The sequence below is a fragment of the Eulemur rufifrons genome, chromosome 16 (genome assembly GCF_041146395.1).
Source record: "Eulemur rufifrons isolate Redbay chromosome 16, OSU_ERuf_1, whole genome shotgun sequence".
NCBI lineage: Eukaryota > Metazoa > Chordata > Mammalia > Primates > Lemuridae > Eulemur > Eulemur rufifrons.
The window spans coordinates 39409404-39429160 of record NC_090998.1 but is presented as its reverse complement, the minus strand read 5'-3'; the positions used below and the strand labels follow the sequence as shown (position 1 = coordinate 39429160).

Sequence of the window (19757 nt, the reverse complement as noted above, 5' to 3'; positions counted from 1 at the left end):
TAATGATACCAAGTTCCAACTGTCACATCTTAGTCAATCTCTGATTTCATCTTCCATCACAGGGAAAAAAGGTTATTTCTCTCCATCTCCAAAAAGTAACAGGTGCTTTTTATGTAAGTTATCTTCCCTAATAGGGTAGTTAAATAAATTATCAGAATCTGCAACTTGCTGTAAGCAAAATCCCTCCTTACCCTTAGAATCTGCTCCCTTTCTAAAGGATCCTCTGCCCACTTCACAGAGAATATGTTCTAACATGTAAGAAATGCAAAACATATGCAGCCAGAACACAAGTCCAACTCTACCCTGCCTTGCATGGCTTAATTGTCAAGGGCCAACTTGCAATAACGGCTGATAACACAAAAGAAAAAACAATCAGTTTGGTTGGGTTATTTAATTTCAACTAAAGACTAGCAGGCTGTAAATTCCATTCTTACTACTCTCTTTTCTTTTTCAGAAAGTTTCTGAGAAGTATGTATTCTTGAATTTGAGTAGACCGAAAACAGAATTCTAAAGAAGTGAGAGCTTATTACTAAACAACTGCTACTTAAAATAAAGGGACACTTCAATATTCTTTCAATTAATTCTAGATGAAACTTGGCAAGATAAACAAATACGGTCATGTCTTGCTTTTCATGACTCACCGTGACAGTGTCACATCCTTTCTCACTACTACCTTTCCTTCTAAACCGATAAACCATTTTAGATAACAGCTTGTAAAAAGTTGGGAAAGCAGTTTCCTGTCGAGGGAATCAGAAACAGAGCACTGGAAAACCAGCCTGGCGAGGACCAGAGGAGCTGCTGACGGTTACTCTGCTTCACTCAGGGCTCAAGTTTCTGTTCATTTTCTCTCACAAGGGAAGTGTGAGCCTTATGTACTGCCCTTTCTTCTCCCACTTGCCTAGGAGCCCAAGGACAGTGTCCTGCTATTTCTGGGGCAGAAAGGGTGTTCACACAGGTGTGCGTGTTCCCTTCTCTCAGCTCACAGCCACACCCACACTCACGGCTGAGACTAGAGACCGCTTGTCTCACCTCTTACTCATCCTCTCTGGCACATCCTCACCTCTCCTAACCTTTGTCATCGACCACAACCTTGTGTGTGCCTACAATTATATGGCTATGACTTTCAACGTAAGCACAGCTGCTCGAATGGGGGTGGGGTTTTTTGTATGTGTCCACAAAGTGTTTTCCAAGGATACAAACATGACACTCACTCTTAACTTATTTTTAGCTGAGAGAATACTCCTAAGGCCATCGAGCGAGAACTCCCTCAACTTCCTCCACAACCTATAAATATCTGCCTCTGCTCCCATCCTTTCCTCTTTCCCTTCTCTTTCAGCAGAAAAGGAGTCATTCCTGGTATCTTGGATGATTACTCCTGTAGTGCTTGAGATCTCAAACTCTGCTGGCTCAGGGTGACCTTGTTCCATCACACCTTTCTACTCTAGACCTTCAATCCCCAAGACCTCTTACCCCTCCACACCACAAATGAACAGGCTCAATCTCTCTTCTTGACAGAATTCGTTCATTTGGCCACCAAATATTTATTGAGCAACTACTATGTGCCAAGAGCTCTTTTCAACCCTGGAGATAAAGCAGTGAATGAAACTTAAGTCCCTGCCCTCAGGCAACTTACTTTCTAGTGGGGAGAGAGATAAAGAACAGATAAATGTATAAGCATCCTAGCTACTGTCCTTTCTCTCCTTCACACAGCCAGGCTTGAAAGAGCAGTGTACTCTGCCTGCCTCTACCTCCACTTTCTCTCTGCCTTGCATTCTTTACTCACTACTGACAGGCTGCAGTCCCTCCTCAACCCCTCCCAGTATTGCCACTAAAACAGCTCAGGCAAAGGTCACCACCAATGACCTCCTCTACTTGTGAATCTCAATGGCATTTCCTCAGTCCCTAGCTTAGTTAAACTCTATGCATCAACAGACACTTCTTGAAATTCCTTGTTGCTTTGCTCTTCTGCTCCCTCTTTGACCACTCTTTTTCTGGTTCCTTTTTTCAGCTTCCCCCTTAAATGGTGGTGCTTCCCAGAGCTCTGTATTTAGCCTCTTCTCACTCAATATGCTCTCCTTGGACAGCATCGATCATGCCCATTGCTTCTATTATCAATGACACACACTGAGGAACACTGAATGTGTATCTTCTTTTTTTTTTTTTTTTTTGATACAGGGTCTTGATTTGTCACCCAGGCTGAAATACAGTGGTGAGATCATAGCTCACTGTAGCCTCTAACTCCTGGGCTTAAGCAATCCTCCTGCCACAGCCTCCTCAGTAGCTACGACTACAGCCACTTGCCACCATGCCTGGCTTTTTTTTTTTTTTTTTTTTTTTTTGGCAGAGACAAGGTCTTGTTATGTTGCTCAGGCTGGTCTTGAACTCCTGGCCTCAAGTAATCCTCCCTCACCTCAGCCTCCCAGAGTGCTGGGATTATTGGCATGAGCCACTGTGCTCAGCCTGAATGTGTATCTTCTAAAAAACTCCAAACCCACACAGCCAACTACCTGTGGGTTTCCACTTGCACATTTCCATTTGCATGTCTCCCAAACCACTCAAATTCAGTAACACTTAATTTCTCTCCCTCCATATCCAAAATTATTTTTCTTCCTCTGTTCCCTGTCTAAGCAAATGGTGCCATCTTCTCACAAGATGCCTAAGATAGAAACCCAAGAGGCCACCTAGGTTCTTCCATCATGTCTACACCTCTATGTGCCCTCCTCCTTCTCCACACTAATCTCATCAACTCTCTCTTTAAATACCTCTTTTCATTCCCTCTTCCCTAATCCTACTGCAGGGGCAGCTCATTTCAGTAGCCTCCTTGTAAGTCTTCCTGTCCTGTCTTGCCCTCTTGCCCTGTTCTCATTTATTAAGGGCTATTTTGCATTGTACTCTATGAAAATGGTGTCCCTTGGTTGTGTGACACAGGAACTTGAAACTATCCTCCTCTAGAGCTGTAGTCCCCAACCCCTAGGCCATGGACTGATACCAGTCCATGGCCTATTTGGAACCCGGGCGCACAGCAGGAGGTGAGTGGCCAGCGAGTAAGCAAAGGTTCATCTGTATTTACAGTCACTGTCTCCCATCACCCCCAGATGGGACCGTCTAGTTCAAGGAAAACAAACTCAGGCCTCCCACTGATTCTGCATTATGGTGAGTTGTATAATTATTTCATTATATATTTCAATGTAATAATAATAGAAATAAAGTGCACAATAAATGTAATGCACCTGAATCATCCCACAACCATCCTCCACTCCCACCCACCCCCCCTGGTCAGTGGAAAAATTGTCTTCCATGAAATGGTCTGCTGCTCTAGGGTGATCGCCACCAAATACAGATGCTATCCACTCCTGCTTACACTTCTTCAGAGACTCCCTGTGACCTACATGGATGCCCTTTAAACTCTTTCCCCTGAAGAAAATAATGGTGGGATGGAGGGTTTAGAAGAGGTACAGCATGAACAAACCAGCCGCTAGAGAAAAATGCATTATTTTTTAATTTTAAAATTTAAGACTATATTTTATCTTAGATTTTCAATTCTGCATTTTAACGTATTTATTAGTGCCTTAATATTGTAATAATTTCCCCCCAAATTCAATTAAATGGATATTCTAAGAAGATGTACTATGTTTATAGCTTTAAGTACTCCTACCACATCAACACAAATCCCCACGGGTAAGCAAAGACCAACAGGATAAAATTTAAGATTCTATGGGTGCCACAAGAATGTGCCACCCCACACACACCCCTGCCATGCTCTCAACCCTGCCCCCCTGTCCTGGCTTACTGGACTTACTGAGCTTACACTTTATGCTCTATCGGTGACTAAATCATCATAAGTCTTCAAACATACTGCAGTAATTCACAAATCCATGCCTTTCTCCAAATCTAAAATATCTTCCTCCCCTTGCCCATCTGCCCACCAAACTCCTATTCCACTGTTAAGTCTAATTCTAAGAGATACTACTTTAGGGAATCCTTCCCAGAACACTACACACACTGATGCCTGTCACCGAAGCACCTTCAAGTATTTGTATGTGTCTCCTTTATGGCATTTATTATGCAATAAAGATACTGTTTATATCTTATCTCCCCAAATAACTACAAGAAACTACTGCCAAGTCCTGCCCCTCCTAACCACAAATTTACTGAAAGCTGTTTTGTTTTGTTTTTGAAACTGATCCATTTCCTCCCATTCACTCCTTAACCCATTATAATCCAGCTTCTGACACTCACACATTGCATTAGCATTAAAACCACTCTCACTAAATTCATAAATCACCTCATGGCTAAATCTAACAAATCCATCTTAATCATTACCATTCTAGTGCTTGGAGCACCATTTGATCATTCTCTCCTTTGTCTTCCTGGCCCCTAAACTCTCCTGATTTTCCTTCTCTGGCTTTCTTGATAAACTTCCAACTTGTCTCTGCAGGCTTTCTTTTCCTCTGCCCATGTTAGTATTCCTTAGGATTCTAATCTGAAATAGTTCTCTCTGTTCACCCCAAGCCTTCTTTCCTGTGTAAACTCATCTATTCTCATGGCTTTAACTGTCATCCTGCTTTGGAGAAAGCTGGAAACCAAATTTGGGTCCATATGCCAATTTGGATATTCTGTTCACTGATCACAACTTCTGCACAGATGGAAGTTTGGAAATATAAAATAACACAGCAGCATAATAAAGACTTATAGTGCTTCCCATGTGCCCAGCACAATCCTGTAATGTAGATACTAATATCATCCTCATTTTAAGGATGAGGAAACTGAGACAACTGAATCTGATTACAAAAAAAAAAAAAAGGAAAGAATCTCTACCTCTAATGAAAAGCACTTTTTTTTCCATAATTGTAAGGAAAAGTTAGAAGATAATCAAATCAAATTCAGGATTCTGAGCAATTTACTTCTGACAATAGTGATTTCCAGTTAATTAACATGTAATAATCACCTTAATCATGTTTTACCATTAAATAATAATTTTAATCATGTTTCTTCCAATCTTTAGTGAAATAGGATAATCTTAATTACTGGGAAGTTTCATAAGTTCTATTTCTCAACCACAAATATAAATTTAAGGTTCATGACAGAATAAGTAAATAATATTTTTGAGATTTTATTGAATTTATCTTATGTGGAAAATTCTAATAAATTTAGTGTTTGTACAGTATCCCGGATATAGGCAGTCAAATAGGCACCTGTGAGAAAGTCAGTAAGACCTAAGAGACAAATGTTTTGTGTGTACAGTTGGACAAGTTAGGCACAGCCCATGAATGTCCTTGGAAGTCTAGCTGGCCACACTGTTTGCATAAACTAGAATAAACTGACCAAAGGTCTGACTTAGTTCAACAAACTCAATATTTACCATATGGCTAACTATTTCACTTCCCTGGTTTTCCAACATTTTGCAAAAGATGTAATAAAGTAGCCAAGAAAAGATGCTGGAATACCAAGCATGTGAAATATTGAGTTTTTTTCCAACCAGGACCAGTTAAACCAAAACGAAGGTTGCTGATAATGTCTGGTCTACAGAAAAACCCACCTAATCAATCTGTCTCAGATCAGATCTTATGGGTATTACATTTAGTTAAGGTGGAGGAAAAAGGTAATCAATGTATGGGCAAAATACAAAGAAAAATAAGAAGTGCACACCCCCTGTGCAGGGAGCACAGGCACTCAGAGGTGTGGCTCCAGCTCTCACACAAACACAGCCCCAGGCTTGGAGCTATGTGTTCCGTAAGTATTTGCATAACAAATACCAACTGAATTGAACAGGCAAAGTAGCCAGGTAAACTAATGAAATGGAAAGTTGTCACACATCATCCAACTGTAAAAATCAGATGTAAAATCAGAGGACACATAAATAGTGAGAGAAAGAAAGAACAAACAAACAAACATTAGAAACTAACCAAATGCCAGGAAACATAAACACCTCTGAGTTGCAGTTCTGGCCAGCTTCCATAGGGACCCTGAGGACAGAGCCTACACTTCCTTACTCTTTAAAGCTACTACTATCTCAGAAACCCATTGGAATCTTCTCCCTGCAAAGTCCATTTGTTCACTGAACAAGTGTCTATCCAGAGTCTTCTATCTGAGGCACTGGAGAGATAGCAGGGAATAAGACAACAAAGTCTCTGCACTCAAAGAACTAACATTTCACTAGGCAGAACACGGTAACAAACAAATGAATGAACAAGGGGCCGGGAGCGGTGGCTCACGCCTGTAATCCTAGCACTCTGGGAGGATCGCTCAAGTTCAAGACCAGCCTGAGCAAGAGCGAGACTCGGTCTCTACTAAAAAAAAAAATAGAAAGAAATTAGCTGGACATCTAAAAATATATAGAAAAAATTAGCCGGGCATGATGGCGGATGCCTGTAGTCCCAGCTGCTTGGGAGGCTGAGGTAGTAGGATCACTTGAGCCCAGGAGTTTGAGGTTGCTGTGAGCTAGGCTGACGCCACGGCACTCTAGCCTGGGCAACAGAGACTCTGTCAAAAAAAAAAAAAGTCCTGAACTGGAATAAGTGGACAAATAATGCTCTTGTTTTTATTAATCGTTCTTAAATGTATACATAGTTCATATGTATTTCACTGTTCAATATTACAAGTGTTTTGGTCTTGTTTAGAAGTTTGGTGATGATTTTGTGACCAGAAATATGCCATAGGAACTTAACTCTTGTTTTTAATCAATTAACCTATGGTAAAACTGGTTTCATTATATGTCATTTCACTTAAAGTTGCAGTTTCCAAGAACCTCTCACTGACAGGGAGGACTTTCTCTACCTTAAAGTCCATTGTTCATCACTGTTTCCTCTATCTTGGAACCTCTGTTTCACATTGATTAGAGTATATCATTCACACTGGAGTCTACAGGTCATATAATCTCTGAATCCTTGTACACTCACATAGAGCTTTCTTCTCCATGAAAGGTGAATAATATTTAGATTGCATACAGGATTCCTGGAGTGTAGACCTCATCTCTAAATAGTCTGTGAATGTTTCTTCCACCATCATCAAATTTCTAGTACTGCAAATGAAAACAGCCTGTTTTGTTGTTGTAGTAGTTTAACATTATCTTTCTGTCTAGGTAGGAATGTTTTTTTTATCACTGAATTCAGAAATTTTATCAGAGTATGCCTAGGTTTGTGCCTTTTCTCATCAATCTTGCCCGGAACACAATGAACTCATTCTTTTTCTAGTTGCAATATTTTTTTTCAACACAGGGAATGTTTCTTCTATTATGTATTTATCCTTCTAAAATTATTATTATTTGCATTTTCAGTTTCCTGGATCTATCCTCCAGGTCCTTTAACTTCATCTTCATGAGTTCCCATTCCATCTCTTGGTATTTTTGCTCTAAGCTCTGAAATTGTTATTCACTTGAACAAAGTTAAAGAGGGCAAGAGGGATGTGGTCAAGCTACCATCTTCTCAGAATTATTTCAAAGTGATTGTTTAAATGCTATCTTGGCACTCAAGAAGAAACTAAAAATGCTTCTAAGAGTTTAAAATACAATTACCTAAATTAATCTCCTTAAAACATCAACACCTATTTATTGAGAAACTACTAGAATGAAAGCTCCTTGAGAGCAGGAAATCTGCCTTCTATGAATCTCTCACCCTCTCAACAGATCTTGTAAATATAGGTGCTCAATACCTCTTTATTGACATATTCGTATGTTTAGCACCTTACTGGAAATGCAGAAGCTCCAAAATGTAGAAGGCCTTGTTACTACATTCAGAAAAACTAAGGTCTGACTGAAAAGGTAAAAATAGCATAAATGAAACAAACAAAGAGGGGTCAATTAAGTGTTAAACTGTGTTGCTGAATATAACAATAGTCTAAAAATAGAAGAGATTAATATGGACTAAAGCAGTCAGCTGGTTTCATGATGAGGAGAACATCAGCCAGGCCTTTAAACAAGAGTAGGAATTTAATAGGAGAAAAGGCAGTCCAGCCAGGGAAAATACTCACTGCAAAAGCACAGAGATGGGAATGAGCCTGTCAGGAAAGAGTGAGGAAACACGTCTAACCATAACAGAAGACAAGCAGATGCTAGTAAGGAAATAAGAATAGATAAGGAGGTTGATGACAGAGCCTACATTTGTTCACTAGCTGAACTGAAAAGCTTTAACGCTAAAAGATACTGTGTGCTGTCCTCAAGCAGCTTACTAGAGGGAGATGAGAATATTTATGCAAATGACAATTTCACAACTTAAATAATTTTTAAAATAGCTATAATATAGTGGTAACATTCAAGATTAGAGCTCAGAGAACCAACATAAGGGGAAGTTGTTTTTTTAACAGGAAGTTCATTTTCTAGTACTTCCTTCAGTCCCCTTGAAGAAAAACAAGCAAAGAACTATGGGAGGAAAATTCGTATCAATGCTTTTTCTTAAAAATGAAAGTTTCTCTAAACCAGAAAGGGAAGTCCAATAAAGTAAGAAAGACAACTCTTTTAAAAAAAACTTTTTTTTTTTTTAATTTTTTTTTTTGAGACAGAGTCTCGTTCTGTGGCCCAGGCTAGAGTGCCGTGGCATCAGCCTAACTCATAGCAACCTTAAACTCCTGGACTCAAGCAATCCTACTGCCTCAACCTCCCGAGTGAGTAGCTGGGACTACAGACATGCGTCACTATGCCTGGCTAATTTTTTTTTCTATATATTTTTAGTTGTCCAGCTAATTTCTTTCTATTTTTAGTAGAGATGGGGTCTCACTCTTGGTCAGGCTGGTCTCGAACTCCTGAACTCAAACGATCCGCCCGCCTCGGCCTCCCAGAGTGCTAGGATTACAGGCGTGAGCCACCACGCCCAGCCAACTCTTTAAAATTTTAAGACAGTATCTTTGTCTTCATCACAGATTTACAAAACAAGAAACTATCAGAAGCTTCTACCTAACAATTCCTGCTGGGTTCATCTTTAAAAAGGAGATTCAGTGAAAAGACTGGTCATTCAGCACCACAAAAGTCACCTGTGCCTGAACTGAATCAAAACCCACAAGTTCCAGTCTATGACTAAAATAAATATGATCCTAGATCCTTAAAGATAGGAAAATCCCCTATAGATGCTTTAATGTATCCCTAAAAGCAACAGTCCTCTAAAAATAAAGTGATATTAGAGCACGATTCCTTCACAAAAAAAGAAATAACTCTAAGAAAAAACAGTTAAAGTGTATGTCATTTACAGAAATATCTACGTTAATTTATACATTGTTTTTTAAATTAAATATCCTGGGGGGGGGAATTCTGCACCAGAATATAAGCACAACCCTGTATCAACAGCCCAGAAGCTCAAGGCCAGTGCACACCATGGACCTTTAAAAGACACCAGATCTGTGGATTTTCATTTAGGGCTGTCCTGTGTAGCATCTAAAATGTTTTCCTCCTGGGTTTCCCCTTGCAGCTTCTCATCATCTCTATCTCAATTCAAAGAAGAAAATTAATTTCACATCAAAACACAAGTACATAAAATTGTCTTTCACTTTATAGTCTTTAGGATCTTATCCAATATTTTTTGTCCTTTTAAGAAATAAAAAGAAGTGGCCGGGCACAATGGCTCACACCTGTAATCCTAGTACTTTGGGAGGGTGAGGTGGGAGGATGGCTTAAAGTCAGGAGCTCAAGGCCAGCCTGAGCAAGACCTGTCTCTACCAAAAATACAAGAAATTAGCAGGGTGTGGTGGTGCACCACCTGTAGTCCAAGCTACTTGGGAGGCTGAGGCAGGAGGATTACCTAAGCCCAGGAGTTCAAGGTTGTGGTGAGCTATGATCACACCACTGCACTCTGCCTGGGGTGACAGAGCAAGACCTTGTCTCAAAAAAAAAAAAAAAAAAAAGTCACATCTTGCCAATAGTTACACTGGTGTAAAGAAAACCCTACAAATATAATTTGGTGATGACTCTTCTGGTTCTGGCAAAGCAAGGTCAGAAATGAAAGACTCCACCCTTGTATCTATTTCTCTGAGACTAGGATAGAACATTGCCATTCTTCTTCCTTCAGGGAGCCCTATCCAAAAACCTTCAAAGACAAAAGTTGTATCCTAAGGAAAGTGGGGCCTGCCAGTTAAAATGTAAGAGAACTTTGCCAAAATTAGTTGAATGTGATTTAGAAAAATGGAGGTGAAATGGTAGTATGGAAACACCATGAGGTTTGGAGCCAAAGAGACTTGAGTTCTAAACCCAGCATACTATATTTTCAGGCTTCATGTTCTTTAACAAGTCTCTACAAAATGGAAATCACACACCTATCTTTAGGAGTTAAGATTAGAAACACATTTCAGAGACTTACCAAAGGTCTAAGTAGAAACAAGATATGAACCCGGTTCTATTTGACTCTTAAGGCTAGTGCTCTTCCCCAGTGCCATGCATAGAGAATGTTACCGTTACTGCCAGGGAGGAAGGGGAAGAGCAGGCGATGTGTAACCACAGGTGGGAGGTGGCATGCATCACATTCTAGGCAATGTTCAGGTGCTTCTTGCTAGCTCAGTTCCCTCATCATTATAATACGAGCTATGTATTCAGCACCTCCTTACCAGCCAGGCAGGGTATATAAAGTGCTAAGCATAGAACCTGTTACGTAATGAGACCTCAAGAATTGATGACTACTTATAGAGAGATCATAACTTCTTAAGAGAGCTTAGGAAAGGCTGGCTTCTCACAGGAAATTGAAAGGAACAGAAGTTAACTGGGCAGAAAAAGGGGAAGATCACGCCAGAATGGGCATTTTAGAGAAAGGAAATGTGTACAAAAGCATAGAAGTGAAAAGCACAATGCATTCAGGGAAGTGCAAGTCATTTGGCATGACTGGAGAGCAGAGAAAAAACATAGAAGGAGCAGGAAAAGAAGTAAAAAGAAAGGTAGGTCTTGGTAGGTACACAAAGAAGGATGCTTAGATTTTATCCTGTAGATAAGGGAAGCCAATGAAAAAGAATTTTTTTAGAAAAAAAGAAATAACAAAGATCAGAGGAGAAATAAATGAAATTGAAACAACAAAAAAAAAATACAAAATATCAAGGAAACAAAAAGCTGGTTTTTTGAAAAGATAAACAAAACAGACACATCTTTCATCAGACTAATAAAAAAAGAGAGAAGACCCAAATAAATAAAATCAGAGATGAAAATGGAGGTTGAGTGTGGTAGCTCATGTCTGTAATCCTAGCACTTTGGGAGGCCAGGAGTTCCAGACCAGTCTGAGCAAGAACAAGACCCTGTCTCTACAAAAAATAGAAAAAATCAGCCAGGGGTGGTGATGCATGCCTGTAGTCCCAGCTACTTAGGAGGCTGAGGCAGGAGAGTCACTTGAGCCCAGGAGTTTGAGGTTGCAGTGAGCTATGATCACATCACTGCACTCTACCTGGGCAACAGAGCGAGACTGTTGCAAAAAAAAAAAAGGAAAGGAAAAGAAAAGAAAAAGGAAACATTACAACTGAGAATGTAGAAATCCAAAAGATCATTAAAGACTATAAGCAACTATATGCCAATAAATTGGAAAACCCAGAAGAAATGGATAAATTCCTAGACACATACAACCTACAACTGAACCAGGAAGAAATCCAAAACCTGAATAAACCAATAACAAGTAATGAGATAGAAGCAGTAATAAAGTCTTCCATCGAAGAAAAGCTCAGAACCCAGTGGCTTCACTGCTGAATTCTACCAAGCATTCAAAGAACAACTAATACCAATCTTAAACTACTCCAAAAAATCAAGGAGGGAGGAATACTTCCAAACTCATTTTACGAGGCATGTATCACCCTGATACCAAAACCAAAGACACAACAAAAAAAGAAAACTATAGGCCAATTCTCTGATAAACATAGATGCAAAAATCCTCAACAAAATACTAGCAAACTGAATTCAACAATACATTAAAAAGTTTAGGATGGGCGCAGTGGCTCACACCTGTAATCCTAGCACTCTAGGAGGCCAAGGCAGGTGGATTGTTTGAGCTCAGGAGTTCAAGACCAGCCTGAGCAAGAGTGAGACCCTGTCTCTACTAAAAATAGAAAGAAATTATATAGACAGCTAAAAATATATATATAGAAAAATTAGCCGGGCATGGTGGCACATGCCTGTAGTCCCAGCTACTCAGGAGGCTAAGGCAGGAGGATTGCTTGAGCCCAGGAGTTCGAGGTTGCTGTGAGCTAGGCTGATGCCATGGCACTCTAGCCCAGGCAACAGAGTGAGACTCTGTCTCAAAAAAAAAAAAGTTTATTCATCATGATCAACATGATCAAGTGGGATTCATCCCAGGGATACAAGGATGATTCAACATACACAAATCAATCAATGTGATACATCATATCAACAGAACCAAGGACAAAAACCATATGATCATTTCAATTGATGCTAGAAAAGCATTTGATTAAATTCAACAGCCTTTCATGATAAAAACTGGGTTTAGAAGGAACTTAACCTCAACACAACAAAAGCCATATGTGACAGATCCACACCTAGTATCACACTGAATGGGGAAAAGCTGAAAGCCTTTCCTCTAACATCTGGAACAAGACAAGGATGACCACTTTCACCACTGTTATTCAACATAGTACTAGAAGTTCTAGCTAGAGCAATCAAACAAGAGAAACAAATAAAAGGCAGCCAAATTGGAAAGGAAGAAGCCAAATTATTCTTGTTTACAGACAATATGATCTTGTATCTAGTGAAACCGAAAGACTCCAACCAAAAACTATTAGAACTGATAAATTCAATAAAGTTACAGGATACAAAAATCAACATACAAAAATCAGTAGTATTTCTATATGCCAACAGTAAGCAATCTGAAAAAGAAACCAAGAGAGTAATATCATTTACAATAGCTACAAATAAAATAAAATACCGAGGAATAAACTAAACCAAAGAAGTAAAAGATCTCTATAATGAAAACTATAAGACATCGATGAAAGAAGTTGAAGAAGACACAAAAAAATGGAAAGACATTCCATACTCACGGATTGGAAGAATCAATATTGTTAAAATGTCCATACTACCCAAAGCAATCTACAGATTCAATGCTATCCCCATCAAAACACCAATGACATCTTTTACAGAAATAGAAAAAATAATCCTAAAATTTATATGGAACCACAAAAGACCCAGAATAGCCAAAGCCATCCTGAGCAAAAAGAACAAAACTGGAGGAATCACATTATCTGATGTCAAATTATACTACAGAGTTGTAGTAACCAAAACAGCAAGGTACTGGCATAAAAACAGACATATATACCAACAGAATGAAGAACTCAGACATAAATCCACCCATCTACAGTGAACTTATCTTCGACAAAGGTGCTAAGAGCACACAGTGGGAAAAGGACAGTCTCTTCTATAAAAGGTGCAATGAAAAATTTTAAACAGAGAAAGGGGCACAATTAGGTTTGTGTTTCAGAATGGTCACTCAGTAACAGGGTAAAGGATGGACTGGAGGGAAAAGAGACTGGAGGCGGGCAGATGAGTTAGGAGATTACTGCAATAGTCTAAGCAAAAAATAAGTGTCTGAACTAGCACTGGAAAGATGAGACTGGAGAAGAGGAAGTAGAATCAACAGGACTCAGTGATCCATTAGAGAAGTTAAGGATGACCTCCAATTTTTCACTTGGATAAGTTACCGTGGCTTGAATATTGGTGTCCCCCCCCCCTCAAAATTCATAAGTTGGAACTTAATCCCCAATGCAATAGTATTAAGAGATGGGGCCTTCAGGAGGTGATTAGGTCAGTAAGGGGAAGAGGCTTGAGGGAGTATGTTTGCCCCTTCCACCACTTGAGGATGCAGTAAGAAGGTGCCATCTTTGGAGCAGAGAGCAAGCCCTCACCAGATACTAAATCTCCTGGCACCTTTATCTTGGACTTCTCAGTTTCCAAACCATGGGCAATAAATTTCTATTGTTTATAATTACTCAGTCTAAGGTATTTTGTTATAGCAGCAGAAACAGACTGAAACAGTAAGTGGACATTCTAAAGTAGGGAATATCTGTGGAACAGGGAGGTATGGGTGGGGATGGAGGAGGAGGTTAAAACAGGGAGTAGTTTGGGACTTACTAAGCTATAGTTGCCTGTGGGGGGAACCAGTGAAATGCCTGCAGTAGAGGAGAGTCAGTGCTAGATATACAAACTAAGGAACCATCTGCATGGCCATGACAGCTGAAGCCCTGGGCATGGATGAGATTACTCAGCAAGTGTATGTGAAGTGAAATGAAGAATAATGACTTATCTGGGGAACACCCAGGTCAGGAGAAAGAGAGACAAAATGAAGTGCAACAGAGGGCATGAGAAGAACAATTAGGAAGCCAGAAGAAAATTATGCCATAAAAGTTATAAAGGAGAAAGTTTCGTAAAGATCATGCACAACATCCAATGATGCAGAGAAAGATGTCATACCCAGCAGGTACTCTGTAGTCTGAAATTAGAAATCATTGGTGTTCTTGGAGACAGATGTTTCAGAGGCTTTATGAGGCAGAAGCAATGGACCAAGCAGTAAGCAAAGGCAAGAAATAAGAGGAAGGAAATGTAAGCTATACTTTCTAGGCTCTAGAGAGGGAGAGAATGCCAACATATGAGAGCAAGCAGATTCTCATATAAGATTGTAAGAATTTTTTAAGATGGGAGAAGCTTGAGCAAACATACAGGCTGAAAGGAAGGAGTTAAGGGCCAAGTATTAAGGGAGAGGCTAAAGATGAGAGAAAGAGCCAAAAAGACTATGAATGAATACATCAGTCAACTAAGTAAGATCCTAAGACCCCAGAAGAGGAGAAGGGACGGGAGTGGGAACACAGAGGGATACACCTTAGAATAGGAAGGGGATATTTCTTCCCCTGAGAAAAGACTGCAAGGGGCTATGGGTGAGAACTGACACAGATAAGTCTGTAAGTGCTGGGGAGGGAAGCCAAGGGAGTTTGGCTTTCCTTATAAGCTAGTGAAAATGAAAGGTAAGTGCAGTGGCATCATCCTAGCTCACGGCAATCTCAAACTTCTGGGCTCAAGCGATCCTCCTGCCTCAGCCTACAGGCATGCGTACCACTACACCCCACTAATTTTTCGTATTTTTGGTAGATACGAGGTCTTGCTCTTGCTGAGGCTGATCTTGAACTCCTGACCTCAAGTGATCCTCCCATCTTGGCCTTCCAAAGTACTAGGATTACAAGTGTGAACCACTGCACCTGGCCCAAACTAGGTTCTTAACTTTGCTTCAGAGTCCTTTTGAAGGAACTGATGAAAGCTGTAGACCCAGTTCCCAAAAGAGACACATAAGCACTCGTACTCAAAATTCTGCATGCAATTTCAGAGTTTTAAGATCTGATGAAGCCAACCCATGTTTCCCAAGATTCTGTCAGCTGTGACACTATGGAATTCCAAAGAAATGGCCTTTTAGAATCTATCCTGTTCAGAGAAGAACATCCACACCAGAAAGTATCTTATTTACCATAAACACAAAGATATGAAGAACTCTCACTTAATCCTCTATAATATAAACTAGCAACAAAAAGAGATGGACAAAAGCACTAACTTAACTTTACCCTAAGGGTAAAGAATATAGGAGACCATCTCTACCTTTAGGAAACTTAGAATCTAAAGATAATGAGTGACACAGCCTTAGACTTAGTAATGGCTGTAAATAAAAGTAGTATTTTAAATAAATGAAACAGCACTCTAGAGCTGAAAACAGACTACAATCAGACTAGTTAGGTCTCAGAAAGAGGACCCAACAAGGCTGTTGGTAAATGCAACTCAAAGGAAAAGAGGATGCAAGAAAACTTTTGAAAGAGGAACCAAAAGGATGTGTTCACGAAGGACAAATAGCGGACTAAGAAAAAGAGTCAAAAACTATTTGAAGGTTCTGAACATGCACACGTGCCTTTTCATAGCTTGTAGATGCTTGAGTCTCAGAACACATGCTTACACGTCAGAGCCATTTGTCTGAACCTACAGGCGCGGAAGTGTACATATGCCAGATGTCTGTATCAAACAGAACAGCCTCTCTCTTCTGCTCTGGTCAACTGCTTGCAGTGACCCAACATATGCTGGAATAAGGGTACAGGTGCTGACAGGAACAACTGATGGTGCAGTGAAGCCTTACTTTTTAAAAAATACATCACAAATTGATTCCATTCATCACTTCATATGTAACCCTATTCCACTAAGTAACACAAGATATTAAAAACAGCCAAATCACTGTGTATCCATTCACCATCAACAGCAATAAAGAATACATGTGCTGAGTGCTTACCCTGTGCCGTTCTACACTCAGATTTTCTGTTATCTCCTTTTAAACCTCCTTACAACTCTAATAAGGGTATCATTCCTTTTTTAAGGATTGATGAAACTAAAACCAGGGATGTTAGGCTGTTTGTCCAAGGTCACAGAGCTAGTAAGTGACAGCCAGGACTTGGACTCAGGCCCACCAGATTCCAAACTGTGCACTTTTGAAATGATTACACAACGCCATCTCATGCCAAAATCAAGTCCCCAAGACGGAGACTTTATTTTTTAATTCAAATCAAATTGAAGTAAATAAAAATTTATTGTACTCCTAAAACAATATAAGAAAGAATTGAGAGTTATTTAAAAGAAGTTTAAGATATGTATGACCTCTTTAGGAGCTTATATTGAGGTAAAATGAGAAGCAGTTTAATTAATTAGAAAATATATGATTAACGAAATGATATGAAGTGGAAGTACTGTTCGGTTTGAAGCAAAAGAGATCACACTGGTCAGGGACAGGTTCATAAAGAGGCAGTACTTTAGCAGAACCTTAAAGAATTACAAGAAATTTTGTGGACAAGCAAGAAGAGGCATTTCAGAGAATATTCCTGATTTAGTCATATGAGAAAGCACCACAGAAAACTGTAGTAAGTATAACACGAACACAGCGTGAACACCCTTTTTAGCCAACCATCTGAACTTTTACCCTAAGGTGCCAAGCCTTACACAGGCCGGAAAAGACAGTAGCAACCAAGGGCTCACCTAAGAGTGACAGGTTATGATTTATCTTATTCAAAAATCCAGCTCAACCCTATAGGACTGTCAAACAACAAGATTAATCTTTCAAAATACACACCAGAACAAGCGTAGTCTGAACAAGACACTCTTCAATAAGTGAATCATTCTTCCAATGAATTTGTCGGTAATCTCTCTTCTGGAACGTCCCTCAAAACCAGGTTACAATCATTCTGATTTTTTGACAGTCACAACTAAAATCAGTTTATAATCACTCTACGTTTTTCAGTCACAACTAGTTTAGGCTCCAAGAGAACATTAACCAGCTTCTCTCTACTCGATTCCAAGTATCCTATAAAATGAAACTCTACCCTCAATGAATTAAGATTTGCCACCATCAAAAGAATGTGTCCCAGGCTGACCACAAATTCTAAAGATGAGTTCCAGCGCACCAAAAATGCATTCATGAAAGTTTTGGGTGAAAGACCACTGAGATAATGCCCATTTTTGGTTATTTAAAAATCTACATTCCTGCTTTCCTTAATGCTCCCAACATCAGGTGTTATAACTGCTTAGACAGAACTTTCTGATAAAGGTATATGAATCCATGACTTAGCTACATATTTTGGGGGAAATGGTACCATTTCCCATTAATGGCAAAGCAGGAAGGATTTATCTGATGGCTTAAGTCTACTTGCCCACTTCTGAGACTAAGAAACACAATCTTTATCCAGCACCTTTTCCTTTTCAACTCTTCCCACCTCTTTCCCACTCCTAGAGAAAATTCACTGCAACTTCCAGGAAGCAGCCTTCTTTTATCCCTCCACCTTCTGGACGGACCCCGCACCAGGCTTAAGGGATCACAGAGATATGTGATAAAATAGGCAGGAGAAAGGGAGGATGTGACTGTGTGCGTTGTTTGTGCTCGGAGAAGTTTTCAAACAAGAAAAGGGAGGATCCCTTCCTGTAAGTGTTATTTTATCTTAAATACCTCTCCAGTTGTCATCTTTGGACTGTTCTCAGACACTGAAAAACTTGAGCTCCTTCCGACATGCCACAGAAGTATAGAAACATCCTTCTTTGCTTCACACTTATGACTAAATTGCACTGGCTAAATCACAGCCCTCTCTACTAGCCCCACAATCCAATATTGTATTTGTAATTCTCCACTGTTTCTTTCTCACAACAGTGACAAAGCAGGTATCTTCCAACTTTTTTAGAAGGCAGCCTCTGTACATAACTCTATCATGGTCTCATGCACTGTTTTGTTGGCATTTTTAAGTGATTTCCCTACCAGACTCAGAACTCCTTGAAGCTACCACAGTATCCTGCTTAACTCTGTATCCCTTGCCCATAGTAGGCACAAAACGTATGTTTGCTGAACTGAATGCAACTAGGCGCACCTGGTGAATATTTCAACGAAAGACATAACTAGGCAGACAAGCCCAGAGGATTCCTATCTTCCTAAACACGTCACAGATGCAAACTCATCTACCACCAGCATTCTGGGGGCCAGCCAAAGAATAACTTCCCAACTGATTAATTGAATAATAATATGCTGGTAATTAAGTGCAGGTGAAAACAACACCGCCCCTATACATTAGGAAAACCTAAAAGGGTTATTAAAAATAATTATTTCCTTCAGTGCCCAACTGGATTTATAACACTCAAATCTACTTCTGGTTTTTTATTGTAAAGGATTCTGGAAAGGGGGGAGAGGCCACAATGCCTTGATAAGTAAACAAAAAGTGAAAACTCTCCTGGGAAATGGTCACATTCTTCTTTTCCAATCAACAGTTTTTGATCCACTTGAAAAATGCTAGGGAAGAGTTCCTTTGGCAAGGAAGTCAGTAAGAATGTGCAACTCTGACGGATAACACCGATATCAAGCCTGGAGAAAATACTGCTTTTGTTTCAGAGGCAGCCTCTGATAAAAACAGGAACTTTACAGAGAACTGATCACAACTGCCCAAAACGACTGATCACATGCCCACAACAGAGCACTGTGTTTCTCTCATTGTTGTCCAAGGGACTTCTCTAATAACTGTGGCTTGATTTATTCCATATTTTAAAAAATTCTCAAAATAAATCCAACTCTCCCTGTACCAATCCATTGTCAAAAGAAAAGGTTACATGCCAGGATTTGCATGTAACCTGCAGTCACCTCTTCTTCCTTCTTCAAAGACTCCAAAAGGTGATCAGGTGCGGAAAATTGTGCCCGAATTCAGGCACCAGGAAAAAAAAAACAAAAAAAAAAAACCAACCTTATGACAAAGGTGGTCTAAAAGCAGCATCGTCTCTCTCTCTCTCTGGGTTAATGCCACTGCTTCTAACCTCCCTAGGACTCTCAACGGCTCACCCGCTTCTATCTCACTCCTGTCCTGTCACTGAGGAGGAATCTCTCATTGTTAAAGGAGGGAGAAGAAATGCTGCTGTGGATTTCCCCTGTGTCTTTCTTTCTGAAGGGGGGAAGTCGGGGCTGGAACAAGGCATGGGGCCCTCCACGTAAAGGGTAGAGGAGGAAAGGAGAAAGCTGTCAGCCACCCTCCTCGCGGCCCTCCCCCACACCCCTATCTTGCCCAGACGCCCGGGCAGAAGCCGGAGGGCGCAGCTTTGTCTCAGGTTTGGGGGCAGAAAGCGCAGAAGCAACCCTGGCCCGGGAGAACCTCTCCCCCAAGCCCTTGCTTAGCCCCCTCCAAGGGGAAACAATGAAAGCCACGGGAAAGCACTTAGCGGGGTGGAGAAGAGGGAGGACGGCTGTGGAGAGCCAGGCCAGATTTCCTGCACCCTCGTCCCCCTCGCTGCACGGCCGCCAGGGCGCGCGGCGGGGACC

The 19757-nt window shown here is 40.3% G+C and overlaps 1 protein-coding gene across 1 annotated transcript in view; it reads right to left on the bottom strand.

Annotated features, from left to right (window-relative positions):
- DIP2B (disco interacting protein 2 homolog B) overlaps positions 1-19757 on the bottom strand; it is a 215655-nt gene that overhangs the window by 195628 nt on the left and 270 nt on the right. The window lies entirely within an intron of this gene.